Below are 13,604 nucleotides of genomic sequence, written 5' to 3'. Positions count from 1 at the left end.
GAGTCCTGACCAAGCTGTGGTGCAATATGGTGCTAAAGGAGACTTTTTGCGTCAATAACAAACTGACAAGGATGACCAAGCATCGCTTTTTGAGCGCCCTTCTAGCCCTGCTCCTGGGTGTTGGGCTCCTCTGGGAGCCAGGAGCAGCTCTGTCCCGCTACCATGTAATCTGTCCACCTCTTCAACTCAACACAACTCTCCTCCTTTTTGTTTTTTTTTTATTTAAATTTTAGCAGTTCAAGTCCAATGAATAGTTTTAAATGGTACAAAAGGTAAGTGGTGAACTGCCTGAGATTAAAAAAAAAAAAAAGTAAGGTTGCCCAAAACTGAAAAATAATGTACATTTCAGTATTTTACAAAAAGGCCTTTTTCAGGGAACAAGAAATGGGTAAAAAATGTAAGGCTGTTCTGCAGCAATGGACGTTGATCAAGCTTTGAAAGTCGGTGCTACCAATTCCCACAGGTGTTCCAACTTGGATTACTTACAACCCCTCTGTTTGTATAAATGTATTGTTGGAACACACTGTGGTACCATACCCTCGTGAGCATTTGAACAGTATTGTACTGCAGAAAGTAGTGTGTTGCTATAAAAATGGCGGGGAAAAGGCAATTAACAATGGAAGAGAGACAGACCATCATAATGTTATATCTGCCAAAGGAGGCTACTTTGAGGAGTCAAAAATTTAGAATACATTTTGATTTATAAATTGATTCCATGATTTCTTTTTTTAACTTAAATTATTAATTTGTTCTATTCTTTCATTTCAGAGTACAATAAGACATTGAACTGCATGAATTTCAATAAAAACGTGAAAAAACATTTGACCAGTAGTGAGTGAGCGCACACACACACACACACACACACACACACACACACACACACACACACGGGTGAATACTTGATTCTGATTGGTCCATAGAAACTAAAGGAGTTCCGGTGAAACTGTCCGTTTACTGTTCTAAACAGACAGTATATAAGAATGGACCAATAGATCCCGTTGCTCTGGACGGAGACCAGTGAAGGATATTAGAAGCACTTTTCCGGTGATCTCTTGCTTTACTGCGCAGCCTCCAACTGAGAGAGACGACGTAGATGTGACGTGAGCAACGTGTCTGAAAGTTGTAAGTCTTCTGGTAGCTGTGCCAAGAAAAATCTTAATCATTCCCAATCTTACAGAGACTGAGAGTGTAGGTATATGTAAGGAGATAACATGGGCACAGGCTAATTATTGCTAACTAAAATGCTAGTTAACATTAGTAATTAAACCTAAACAGCTCATGTAAGTCGAAACTGCCTGCAAGCTTATCCTGTACTATACGGTAATTGCTCTACTATGTGACACAATCGTTAGCCTGTTTTTACAAAAACGTCTGCTACGGAGCCATAACGTGAAATACAAGGTAATGGAGCCTTTTATACGTTGTTGTTTTTCTTTAGAAACAAACAATGGACAAATAGAGTCTTTAAACAATTCAGATGTAAAGTTATTTGCTGTCAAAGTGACGTCAAAATGAATGCTAGTCAGTGGAATGCTAACGGGAGGTGATGGCCAGGTAGCATCAAAATGGCGCCATAGGAGGTTCGAGTTCTGAAGCAAAGCTTACCCCTTGGTTCTAAATGAATGCGTTACATTAAATCAAAAAGGAAACGTGGATTTGTTAATTCCAACTCGTTCTCTGAACACCACAGGATGGCGCTAACACACAGGCTGCAAGTCTGGACTGACTAAGTTTCACCGAGAATAACGTTCAGGCGGCCGACAGTAACGTTACACATCGCGGATCACATTGTTCATAAAAGTCGTTTTATTGTTTTGTGGATAATGACATGGCTGGATAGCTAGCTTGTCATGTTGTCCAACATACTGTGAAATTATTTTTACTGATTGCCAACTGTACACAATGGTATTGACTTTGGATCTTGCTAACATAGCGTTAGCTTTCTGGCTCGTAGCTGAACTGAAGGGTTCCATCAGCTGAACGGACTATAAATATCTCTGGTTGCTAAGGGAGGCAAGTCCTATCTAAGGTCCGTTTGCATTGCATAAGAACCTTATAGGATGGGAATGATTGTTCCAGGTAGATTAGATTTAGAGTGTAAAACTAATAAAAATATAAACTGTTTTGAAAACATGTTATTTGGCAAGTGACCATGGCATAAGCAGGTTAATGCCCTTCAAAGTGTCGAGAGAGAGAGAGAGAGAGAGAGAGAGAGAGAGAGAGAGAGAGAGAGAGAGAGAGAGATAGAGATAGAGATAGATAGATAGATAGATAGATAACGCACGGTTCGACGCATGCGCAATGTGGCCTCGTGCCCGTCAGGTGCCCCGTATGTGACCTCAGTGTGTTTCCCTTTCGCGCAGAAGAGGTGTGGACAAGTTATCAACAAAACGTACAGCGAAAGACCGTGCAAAACATTTCAGGCCGTCATGCCAACCTGTATACATTATAACATCAATGTACGCTGGAACGAGTTTTCACTCGCTGAAGCGGCTGCAGTTTAGATCCTGTCAGGTCTCTGCAGCGGGAGGTGCTGCTCAATGCACACACACACACACACACACACACACACACACACACACACACACACACACACACACACACACACACACACACACACACACACACACACACACACACACACACACACACACACACACACACACACACACACACACACACACACACACACACACACACGGAGTTTCCTTTTTATTTTCATGACTATTTACATTGTAGATTCTCACTGAAGGCATCAAAACTATGAATGAACACATATGGAATTATGTACTTAACAAAAACGTGTGAAATAACTGAAAACATGTGTTATATTTTAGATTCTTCAAAGTAGCCACCCTTTGCTTTTTTATTAATAAGGGAAAACCTCCACTAATTAACCCTGACAAAGCACACCTGTGAAGTGAAAACCATTTCAGGTGACTACCTCATGAAGCTCATTGAGAGAACACCAAGGGTTTGCAGAGTTATCAAAAAAGCAAAGGCAAACTTTTGGCCTGTACTGTCTGTCTGTCTGTCTGTCTGTCTGTCTGTCCATCTCCTATTTCCCCCCCTGTGCCACCCCACTTAAAAGAAATCCTAGAATCGCCCCTGCCAACAGCGAGACGCTTCAGCAGAATGGACAGGGTGATTATAGTCCAGATTTGGAGCAATTGTTCCTGTCAGTGCAGCGGCACTGTCTAGCTGCCAGACAGCTTTGTCCCGTCTACTGTAGTACTCCACTCCGAAAAATACACCACATCCTTAGGAAGTCATTTCACCTTCAAAAGTGTCTCACTTTTCTTCAAAAGATAAAATATCAGAGCTTAAATGATTATATAAAAAATGGTTAAAAAGGTGCCACAGTGTAGACTGTTTATTTCAGTCAAACTAACTGTGATACCTTACCAATGTCTAATAAATGAAAATATTGGGCAAGATAAAAGGAAAAAAAGATGGAGACATTTAGTTGATTAATTGCATGCAAGCACTTTTTTTTGTGATACATTTTTTATTGATAATCTACAGGTAGAAATTCAATGATAGTACAGGTTTTAAGACATTACAAAACCTTATACATCTCAGAAACAGAACAAACATCCCCAACACAATCCATTACCAACTCCCCAAGAATTTAAAAGATACAATACAAAAATCCAAATACAGACATGTTTTCTGACTAGCTCCATGTACCCGGGCCACAGATCTCTCCATCATAACTATGTCTAGAAAAGAGTTGGCCCACTGCTGCCACGATAATGTGTGAGGCAGTTGCCATCACAAGGTTTGGTTATAAGTTTATTGGATTAGGACAATGCACATTAATCAACATTTCTGTAAACGCGCCAGTGTTTACAGAAATGTTGATTAATGTGCAGAAATGTAGCACCAGTGTTAGCCAGTCGGCTAATTTTCAACTGTAGTCCTAGCATGCATGTTTTTATGGTGGGAAGAAACCAGAGCACCCAGAGGAAACCCACGCAAACACAGGGAGAACATGCAAACTCCACACAGAAGGAACAACATGGACTTGAACCCAGAACCTTCTTATTGTGAGGAAGACGCGCTAACCACTGAGCCACCGTGCTGCCAGGCTAGTATTTTTTTTGCTGCAATGAGACCAGCCCATAGTACAGTGGGGGAAATATGTATTTGATCCCTTGCTGATTTTGCAGGTTTGCCCACTTACAAAGAATGCAAAAATCTACAATTTTAATCATATGTACATTCTAACAGTGAAAGACAGAATCCCAAAGAAAATTCCAGAAAATCACATCATATGAATTTATTAAAATTGATAACCATCTGATGAGGAAAAACAAGTATTTGACCCCCTGGACAAACAGCATGTTAATATTTTGTAGAAAAGCCATTATTGGCCAGCACAGATGTCAAACGGTTTTTATAGTTGGTGACAAGGTTTGTGCACATTTCGGCAGGGATGTTGGCCCCTCCTCCCTGCAGACAGCCTCCAAATCATTCAGGTTCCGAGGTTGTCGCCTGGCAACTCGAATTTTAAGCTCCCTCCAAAGATTTTCAATCGGATTCAGGTCTGGAGACTGGCTAGGCCACTCCAGAACCTTGATGTGCTTTTTCTTCAGCCACTCTTTTGTTGCTTTGGCGGTGTGCTTAGGGTCGTTGTCGTGCTGAAACACCCATCCTCGACCCATCTTCAGCTCTCTCACTGAGGGAAGGAGATGTCGGTCCAGAATTCCACGATACATGGCCCCGTCCATCCTCCCCTCAATACGATGGAGTTGTCCCATCCCCTTGGCTGAAAAGCACCCCCAAAGCATGATGTTGCCACCACCATGCTTGACGGTGGGGATGGTGTTCTTTGGGTTGTACTCGGTGTTCTTTGCCCTCCAAACACGACGAGTTGAGTTGAGGCCAAAAGTTCTATTTTGGTCTCATCTGACCACATCACCTTCTTCCAGGCCTCTTCTGAGTCGTCCAGGTGGTGAATGGCGAACTTCATGCGGGCCTGTACATGTTTCTTCTTGAGCAGGGGACCTTTGCGTGCGCTGCAGGATTTCAATCCATGACGGCGTAGTCTGTTACCAACCGTTTCTTTTTGTAACTGTGGTCCCAGCTGCCTTCAGTTGATTCATCAGTTCCCCCCTTGTGGTTTTGGGATGATTCCTCACCGTTCGCATGATCAGGGACACCCCACGAGGCAAGATCTTGTGTGGAGGCCCAGACCGAGGGAGGTTGGCGGTGGTGTGGTGCTTCTTCCATTTCCTGATAACTGCACCGACAGTTGAACTTTTCTCTCCAAGTTGCTTTCCGATTCTCTGTAGCCCATCCCAGCCTTGTGCAGATCAACAATCTTGTCCCTGATGTCCGTAGAAAGCTCTTTGGTCTTGCCCATGGTGGTGATGTTGGATGCTGGTTGTTTGGGTGTTGACAGGTGTCTTTTTTATACAGGTAATTGGTTTCGTATTGGGGAGGTGAGGCAGGTGTATTTGATGTAGATAATTGGAATTTTTCGTGTCTTTCATTGGGGCTGTGTCTTAAAGAAAGACTAACTGGCTTGTAGGAGCCAGAATACTTGCTGTTTGTCCAGGGGGTCAAATACTTGTTTTTCCTCATCAGATGGTTATCAATTTTAATAAATTCATATGATGTGATTTTCTGGAATTTTCTTTGGGATTCTGTCTTTCACTGTTAGAATGTACATATGATTACAGTTGTAGATTTTTGCATTCTTTGTAAGTGGGCAAACCTGCAAAATCAGCAAGGGGTCAAATACTTATTTCCCCCACTGTATATGCTTCTGCTGTAGAGACAATCCTAAGTAGAGTCATCATTAGGTATAGTAAGGTCGGTGACAGTGGAATATTTACTCCAAGCATATCACTAAAAGCGAGACATAAGTGTCTCCAAAAGGCAAACACACTGGGACATTCCCAAAACATATGTAAAAATGTCCCTGAAACATTAAGTGTACATAGGTGACAATTAGGGGATGGGATGATTTTCATAGCATGACGTTCTCTTGGAGTAAGATACGTTCTGTGTATAAATTTAAAATGTATTAATTGGTGATGAGGGTTTGTGGCGGTATCCTGTAGATTCTCCCATACTGTGTCCAAGCAAATCTCTCCCTCTTTTATAGAGGATAGGTCCCTACACCATACATGTTCTACTGATAAAGATACTGTATATTAGGTTCAGAGATAAAATTATAAAGTTTTGGAACCATCCCTCGTGTTTGTCCTTGTACAGCAATTAATTTAGGCAGTGGGTGTGTTAGGAGTTGTACTCCCCATAGGACAGTATATGCCTTCATGGCAGATCGCAATTGCAAATAAAAGAAAAGCAGCTTGTAGATCACTGAAAGCTCGTAAGCCATCATCGTCATTCAAGTCTTGGAGAACATAAACTCCCTTACCCAGCCATTGTGGAAAAGAAAATGGTGTTTTGCCAATAAAAAGAGAAAAGTTATTGAATACAGGAGAATGCTTATGCCATTTAAGATTGACTCCCAACATGTTTCATTACAGAGCAGCAAGTTATGAGCAAAAAAGAAATCAGAGGACCTAAGCGTTTTTTAGCCTCTTTAGGCGGTATGTTGGAGAATACCAGGTCTTGTAGTCTCAGGTTGTGAAAGGTTCTCCTCAACTGGTCTCCAGGACATGCAAGCACATTTTTAAAATGTTAAAGCGAAAATGCTATACTTTCTATACTTTTCTTTGCCATGCATTACAGTAAACTGAATATAGTTGGGTTTGGGGCTGTTAGTGTAATCAAATAAACACTTAGGATTAGTCTTGGACTCTGGGGAATTATGTTGAGATTTCATTTTATTTCTGACACTTACAGACAAAATAATTAATAAATATGTCCAAAAACAATATGTGCAGATGAATCAATAATAAAAGAATAGCACTAAGAGTCCTTAGATGAAAATGTGAGTAAATGTTTTTTTACTTCCTTCAGAGAGCTTTGTGACTGCAGGAGTGACATATAAAAGACAGGGGAGAAAGCTAGGGCATATGTATAGTTTGCATTACAACCGAGGGCTTTGGGGGTCGTCCCCCAGAAAAGTTTCAGCATCAAACATTATTTTCCTGCACTCTAAGAAATAAATCTGTAATGAAAGTAAAGATTCTGCTCATTACTTTGCTGTAATTAAAAAAGCGGAAATGATGTGTGTAGCTTTTTTGAGGGGGACAAGTCCACCTCTTCTAAATATTGGGAGGGCCATATCCCCTCAAACTGCCATTGAGCAAGACACCTTTGCCCTGAGACCCTGGGCCTGCTTGCTGATGGATGGATGGATGGATGTTCCCGACAGGGATCAATAAAGAGTTAAACTTCCTCATCTATCCATGACATTGAAACATATGATGGTATCAACATACAGTATTATGAATATATATATTTTTAAGACAACTTACATTTTATTCAGTTTCCACCTAACAAATGTTAAAGCTGCAGTAGGTAGAATGCAAACAAACAGAAGAGCCAATAGGAACGCTTTCTCTCTCTGAAATGACCTGGGATTGGCCAAAGTCTCCTGTTATGGCTAGATTATCTAAAGCCTGAAAACCGAGCCAAGAGGAGGTGCAGATGTCTAACCCTTTTCTCTCAGACCACATGAATTACAATACACTTAAGGATTATTATGGAATTCTTGTCCGACAACGCAAAAAATAAAGTTCCTACCACAGCTTCAATGACAAGTTAAGAAGCTGACCAACATGCAGAAGATATACACAAGTTGCATTCTAAAGGTCAGAGGTAGCAATTCAATCAAATTTTAAATTGTCTCAGAAATAATTGTGATTAACAATATAATTGTCTCTTTCAGTCGAATTTTAAAATGTATTACTTTTCCGAACAAAATAAAGTGTTGAATGAATCCCACGATTCATCTTTTGTTATATAGCACTATGATGTGACCCAGATAGTGTAATAACACAGGTACACAGCCTATGAAGTAAACCACGCCTCTTTATAAAACATTTTTTCTTTAATGAATATAAAATTGAAAATATTACAGTATTATATAGTTTTCTGGACCTTAGCTAATGTTTCCATATGTTGCGGAAACAAAGAAACCATGAATGTAAATATGCTGCAAAATGTGATAACTTGCAGAACAAAAAATCTGAACTTTTATGTTAAAGTTTGCACTTGTAAAAAATGTTCACACACTGATCTGAATTTGAAGTCACACAAAGGAAAAAAAATAAAAATGTTCACACACCTGTATTCTTAATGTCACAGAAAAAATATTCACAAATGTGTAGATTGATATTTACATGAACACAATGACAGCTGCAAACTTGTAATGCAACATTTACTCGTATACTCTTTTTCCCCATTTTCCATCACAACCACAACTCCGTGATTACAACCTCTCGAATCGGTCACTGCAACTTCACATATGTGCTCTCTCGCATCACAAAGTGGCGAATCTGCGCACCTCGACTTTTGCAACACTTTTGGCGATACATTTGGTGCAAAACTAATTTGTACCTGTGGACTTAGACTGTGGAGCTCTGAGCCAACAGAACGGGGAAAGCAGGGTTTGAGGGACAACTCTGTCCGGCTTATTTACGTAGCATAATTAGCTTTATGGAATAGCAAGCTAGCATTAGCTAGCTAGCAGCCAGCCTGTTTCTAAATAAATACCGTAAGTTCTCACATTTTGCACCATATTTACCTTCACAGATTATGTACAAACAAAATTGCAATTAGACAATTACATAATAATTGTTACAGGCCTAGTCAGGTGTGTATTTGGTAAACATGATGCAGCAACGTGAATTATCTGCAGCTGTGCCCGGCGCAAACCCATTAAGGCCAGGAATAAAGCAAATGGTATGTTTATGCAGAACCATGTCTGACCTCCATGTGCAGCTAGGTGTAACAAACCAATAACAGCATGCACACCCACATACTGTTACTTCCTCAAATCTTGATCTCCAACACAGCTATAATGATCCTAAATATACAAAATCCCCAAAAAAAGTCCTTAACAAAAGCCAAAAACTGTCCTCTAATGACCAGAAAACACATCCTTCACACATTTTAAAAAATAAAATAAAGTGACCTTGCATCCAACAATCGGCAGCAGGGCAGCCGACTTTCACACCGGCAGCAAGTGAACAGTGTATCTCACTGAAAGACCCAGGAAACATGCTGAATGCATTGCCTGCCTCAAACATTTGCAAAGCCTTTAATAAAAGCTTGGAACGCATCGTTTACATCAGCTTTCAGTTTTCTTCCCGGCTTCTTCAGCCACTGCCGTTACCGTCCCCTGCAGTCAGCAGAAATGCGTATCATTCATGCCGTGGGTTTCCACTCCAAAACCCAACAGTGCCTGTTTGAGCAAATCATCGGTTTGTTTTGTTTTCCAAGTAGGCTCTACTCAATGTTTTTTGTCTATAGTCAGTTACTGTATTTTCAACTTAAAATATCAACACCTGACGTGACACTAGACTACACAAAAATGGTTGGAAAATGTTCTCTTAATTTTTAGAGTTTGATCTAAGTGAGAGATTGTACAGTGCCCATGAGTAGCAGGAATTAGAGAATGTTGGATTTTGCTTAAAAAATGACTGAAATGATTAACCGATTAGTTGCCGCCAGTTAGTTTTCTGTCATTGTTTCAATTAGCTCTATACTAACAACAAGGTCATACGTGCAAAACTACTGGAACAGTAGTTTTAAGATCACAGCAGGAAGCAGCTGTAAGCATCAGTACACTCCACACATTTCACCAAGTTCACGTGCAACTAGTCACACATCTTCCATAAAACCTAAAGGGGCTTTTTTTCTCCGTGGTCTGGGACCTTTTTCAGTTCTGCGGTAAAAACTGCTGCAACACAAATGTCAGTGAATACAGAGAACGCTTGCTCCAGAGATCAAACTTAGCGCTTTCAACATGTTTTAGTCTGATTCCACTACTGACAACACACACACACACTGACTGCACAACAGGCTCCTCTCACTGCTGCCTAACCTGCCTGAAAAACACCCAGCGAGGGTGACTGCACCGAGGAAACAAACGTGCGGCGCCGTGTTTTCGTTACACTCTGTACTCGGCGTATCTCGGCTGATGGAAACCTGTGGATGGATGCGGGGGAGCTATCAGGAATTCTTGATCAGCGTGACCTTGACGAGTTTTTCGGGGCCGGGTGGTGGAATGCTTTTCAACTTTTGAAAAGCCGGAGGACGGAAGGGGATGTGCTTAAAGTCGGACTTCTTATTTCTGGTAACAGCAGGACTTCCCTCCACACACACACACACACACACACACACACACACACACACACACACACACACACACACACACACACACACACTTTTATATATACTTTCAACTCCCCCTCAGCGGTTATTCACAAGTGGAGAAGGAATCTGGTATTGACAGCAAGATTATGATCACACCGTGAGCAGGGTTAAGGCTGCGGAGAGGAGACTGACAGGCTTCCATCCTCACTGGTTCCCAGAGCCTGAATAACAGGAGCAGATATGATCGGTTTTCTTAATGTGTGATTAAATAATAACCAGCGGCGTCAGAAGATTATAGGGCAAACCAAATGTCCCTTACAAAGAAACTACAGTAATGTAACAAAGTGTGGGGACAACATATGAAATCAAACATGAAATAAAATACAAATTAAAGTCACTTTTACAGTTCGGCTGACGGACATTAACTCTGAATATAAAAGTACATTTTTAGTGAGGGAAACTGAACTGACAGATCTGACTGGATTGATTTACACCTGCTTTTTAGTGTTTGCAAACTATACATATCAGCCGCGGAGAAATATATGATTAAGTGCACAAACTGACTGCAGAGGAAGGGAGATCTTGGATGAAATGGCCAGGCTGCACAGATACATTAGATACAACAGAAATAAGATGGATGTTGTCATTTATTTAATTCTTTACAGGATGTTCCATACATAAAATTATGAAAATATATGTCTAGTTTTCACACGTTTGTATGCATATGACTTCCATTTGTGGGTTTGCAGTCTTTTCTATACCTTACAAGTTGAATTCTGACAAAAATACTCAGACATTTTACAGATTTCAGATATTGGAAATTGGGCACAAAATTTCAGCATACAGATTATCTATTTTGGTGTTTTATTTGATAAAAAAACGATAAAAGTTAATTAATTAAAAAGTGCGCTACTTTGGCTCTGCTACAGTAGTTATATAATTTTTAAATTAAACTGTAGTTAAATTTAGTAGTTTTTTTATTTACTTAAGATTTTTTATGTAAGACATACAAATATCAGTTATCGGTTTTATTAACTACTTATAATCGGTATAGTTATCGGCCCTGAAAAACCAGTATCGGTGCCCCTAATTTGTACACACAATTCTTCTTTATGTACAATGTACTATGTGTTCATAAATATGGACATTTTAATATCTGTAACTACATGAGGATGACTGTGTGTATGACTGAAAGCTCCAGAACTGCTACTAAATGGACTATTGTGGTAAGATTGTTCGGTCAACTGCTGGGATGTGTTGTCTTCTCTAGTCTCTCCCTAGAGGTTTATGGTGTTTGAAATCAACAAAGTAAACAACAAAATGATTATATTAATTAATATTGTCCCCTATTAGCTCAGGAATAAATAGAGAGACGGCATATCCACTACCTTTTGCCCATTATACAGTAAGTCTACTACCAACCGCAGTGTGGTTTACGTGATACGCAGGTATACACAGTATACCCACTAAGAAAGCCCCAGGATTTCCATATATCCAATTAAAAATGCGCAATGACACGCAACATACTTTGCATTATTATTTTGACATATTTTGAATTGGTTTTTTTCTTCGCATAGTCTAATTAAAAAGGTATTTTCACCATAAATTGGTGCATAAAAGTGTGTCAGAATGCAGGAAATGAAGTCTTTGATGCTCAGAATTTTCCTGAGGGAGGACACCCAGACCCCCCACTATGATAGGTCCCCCCCATTCTGGCCCATACATATACGTACAGTATACCCACCACTACAATACATTAGACTACACCACTGACCAAACGGCATCCTGACAGCTAACCAAAATCATAAACCACATTAAGTCGATAGAGAACTCTTAAAGCTATAGGTGTACTTTACAGGGGGGATAATCAAAACTGGCCAGTGCAACCCACCCCAAAAACCCAACCTAACCTCTACATGAAGACATTAGCACCATAACTTGATGCAGAAAAGGCACACATTGTTGCAGAAAAATCTATCAGAATGCACAAGTGTTTGAACCCAAAGTTGCGCCCTTGCTTGAAGCTGCAAAGTTTCCTGAGAAAACCGCGTTAGAACCAGCTGATTCTAATCAGTCCAATCAAAACCGAACAGAGCGCAGCTGCACCTGTCGCCCTGGAGACGACAGCTCTCTTTTACTCTTGCTGCTTCTCTCCATAGAAAAAAAATAAGTTAAAAATGAAATAATATTCCATGCCACTAACCTGCTGGTCGCTGCTAAATCGCTGGGTCCAGACGGTGATCAGAGGACGGGATCAGCGGCTGCTTCCGCCGGGTTCCAGCGCCTCCGCTGCGGCTGCTGCGGCTGCGAACAGTCAATGAAGTCGGGTAGAGGCAAAAGAAAACAAGAACCGCGACGCGTAAAAGTTCAACTATAAAAACGAACACGTCACATGTACCCCGGCGCTTATTTCCTCCCGCGTTATTCCTCCAGTAACTTCTCCATTCCCGGCGTGTCGTTAATACTCCCCTTATTCCTCACAGTGCCAGCCAGGTTAGGTTTGGCCGCTTTGGAAAACCTCACTGGCCCCGCCCTTCTGGAGAGCTGCGCACTGAAGGGGGCAAGGCCGCTTTATTTGTATAGCACATTTCAGAAACAAGGCAATTCTGAGTGCTTTATATAAAACATTCAAGAGCAGTTAAAACAATTAAAATACGAGAATAAAAATGAGCAGCATCAAAAGGAAAGGTATTTGGCCTTGATTTAAAGTGCTCATATTAGGCTTTTTGGCTTTTCCCCTTATCTTTTTTGTGCATGTTATAGGTTTACAAAGTGAAAAAGCCCAAAGTCCCCCCCAAAGGGCCTTACCATCTCCAACAGAAAACCCTGCTCACAAACTGCTCCAAACAGCTCTATTGTAGTCCAGCCTTTACATCAGAGACAAACATGCATCACTTTGTAACACACGTTATAATGCTCACCTAGCTGCTAGCATGGCTCTGTTTCTGACTGGCTAGTAGTCCTTACCTAGGTAGTGAGCATGTGCAACTCCCAACAAAGATGGAACATCTTTCACTCTGTAACTAAAACAGAGAGCTCAACACACAGGGTGAAAAGAGGAGCTGTTTGGGGGAGTGTTTTTTGAAAATTAAACCATGTAAACCTATCCTGGTACAACTTCTAAATACAATTATGAAGTGGAAAATGAGCATAATATGAGCACTTTAACACAATTGAGTTGCGTGGCCGGTTAGCTCAGTTGGTAGAGCAGGCTGGTATGTAGAGGTTTACTCCTCGACGCAGAAGGTCCAGGATTCAAGTCCAATTCAAAACGGTTACCTACATGTCATCCCTCTCTTCCCAATCAAATCTGAGCTTTCCTATACATTAAAAAAAGAAAAAACTTAAAAAAAGAAGTT

The 13,604-nt window shown here is 40.7% G+C and overlaps 1 protein-coding gene across 1 annotated transcript in view; it reads right to left on the bottom strand.

The window, feature by feature from the left end:
• Positions 1-12,764, bottom strand: part of esr2b (estrogen receptor 2b) — a 65,255-nt gene extending 52,491 nt beyond the window's left edge. The window contains exon 1 of the mRNA XM_028565064.1: positions 12,449-12,764. The gene's annotated coding sequence lies outside the window, so the exon portion shown is untranslated. The remainder of the gene's footprint in view (positions 1-12,448) is intronic.
• Between the last annotated feature and the right edge of the window lie 840 nt (positions 12,765-13,604).

This window comes from Perca flavescens, chromosome 20 (assembly GCF_004354835.1).
Source record: "Perca flavescens isolate YP-PL-M2 chromosome 20, PFLA_1.0, whole genome shotgun sequence".
Classification (NCBI taxonomy): Eukaryota; Metazoa; Chordata; class Actinopteri; order Perciformes; family Percidae; genus Perca; species Perca flavescens.
Note: the sequence above shows the minus strand (reverse complement) of the source record. Positions and strands in the feature narration are given on the sequence as shown.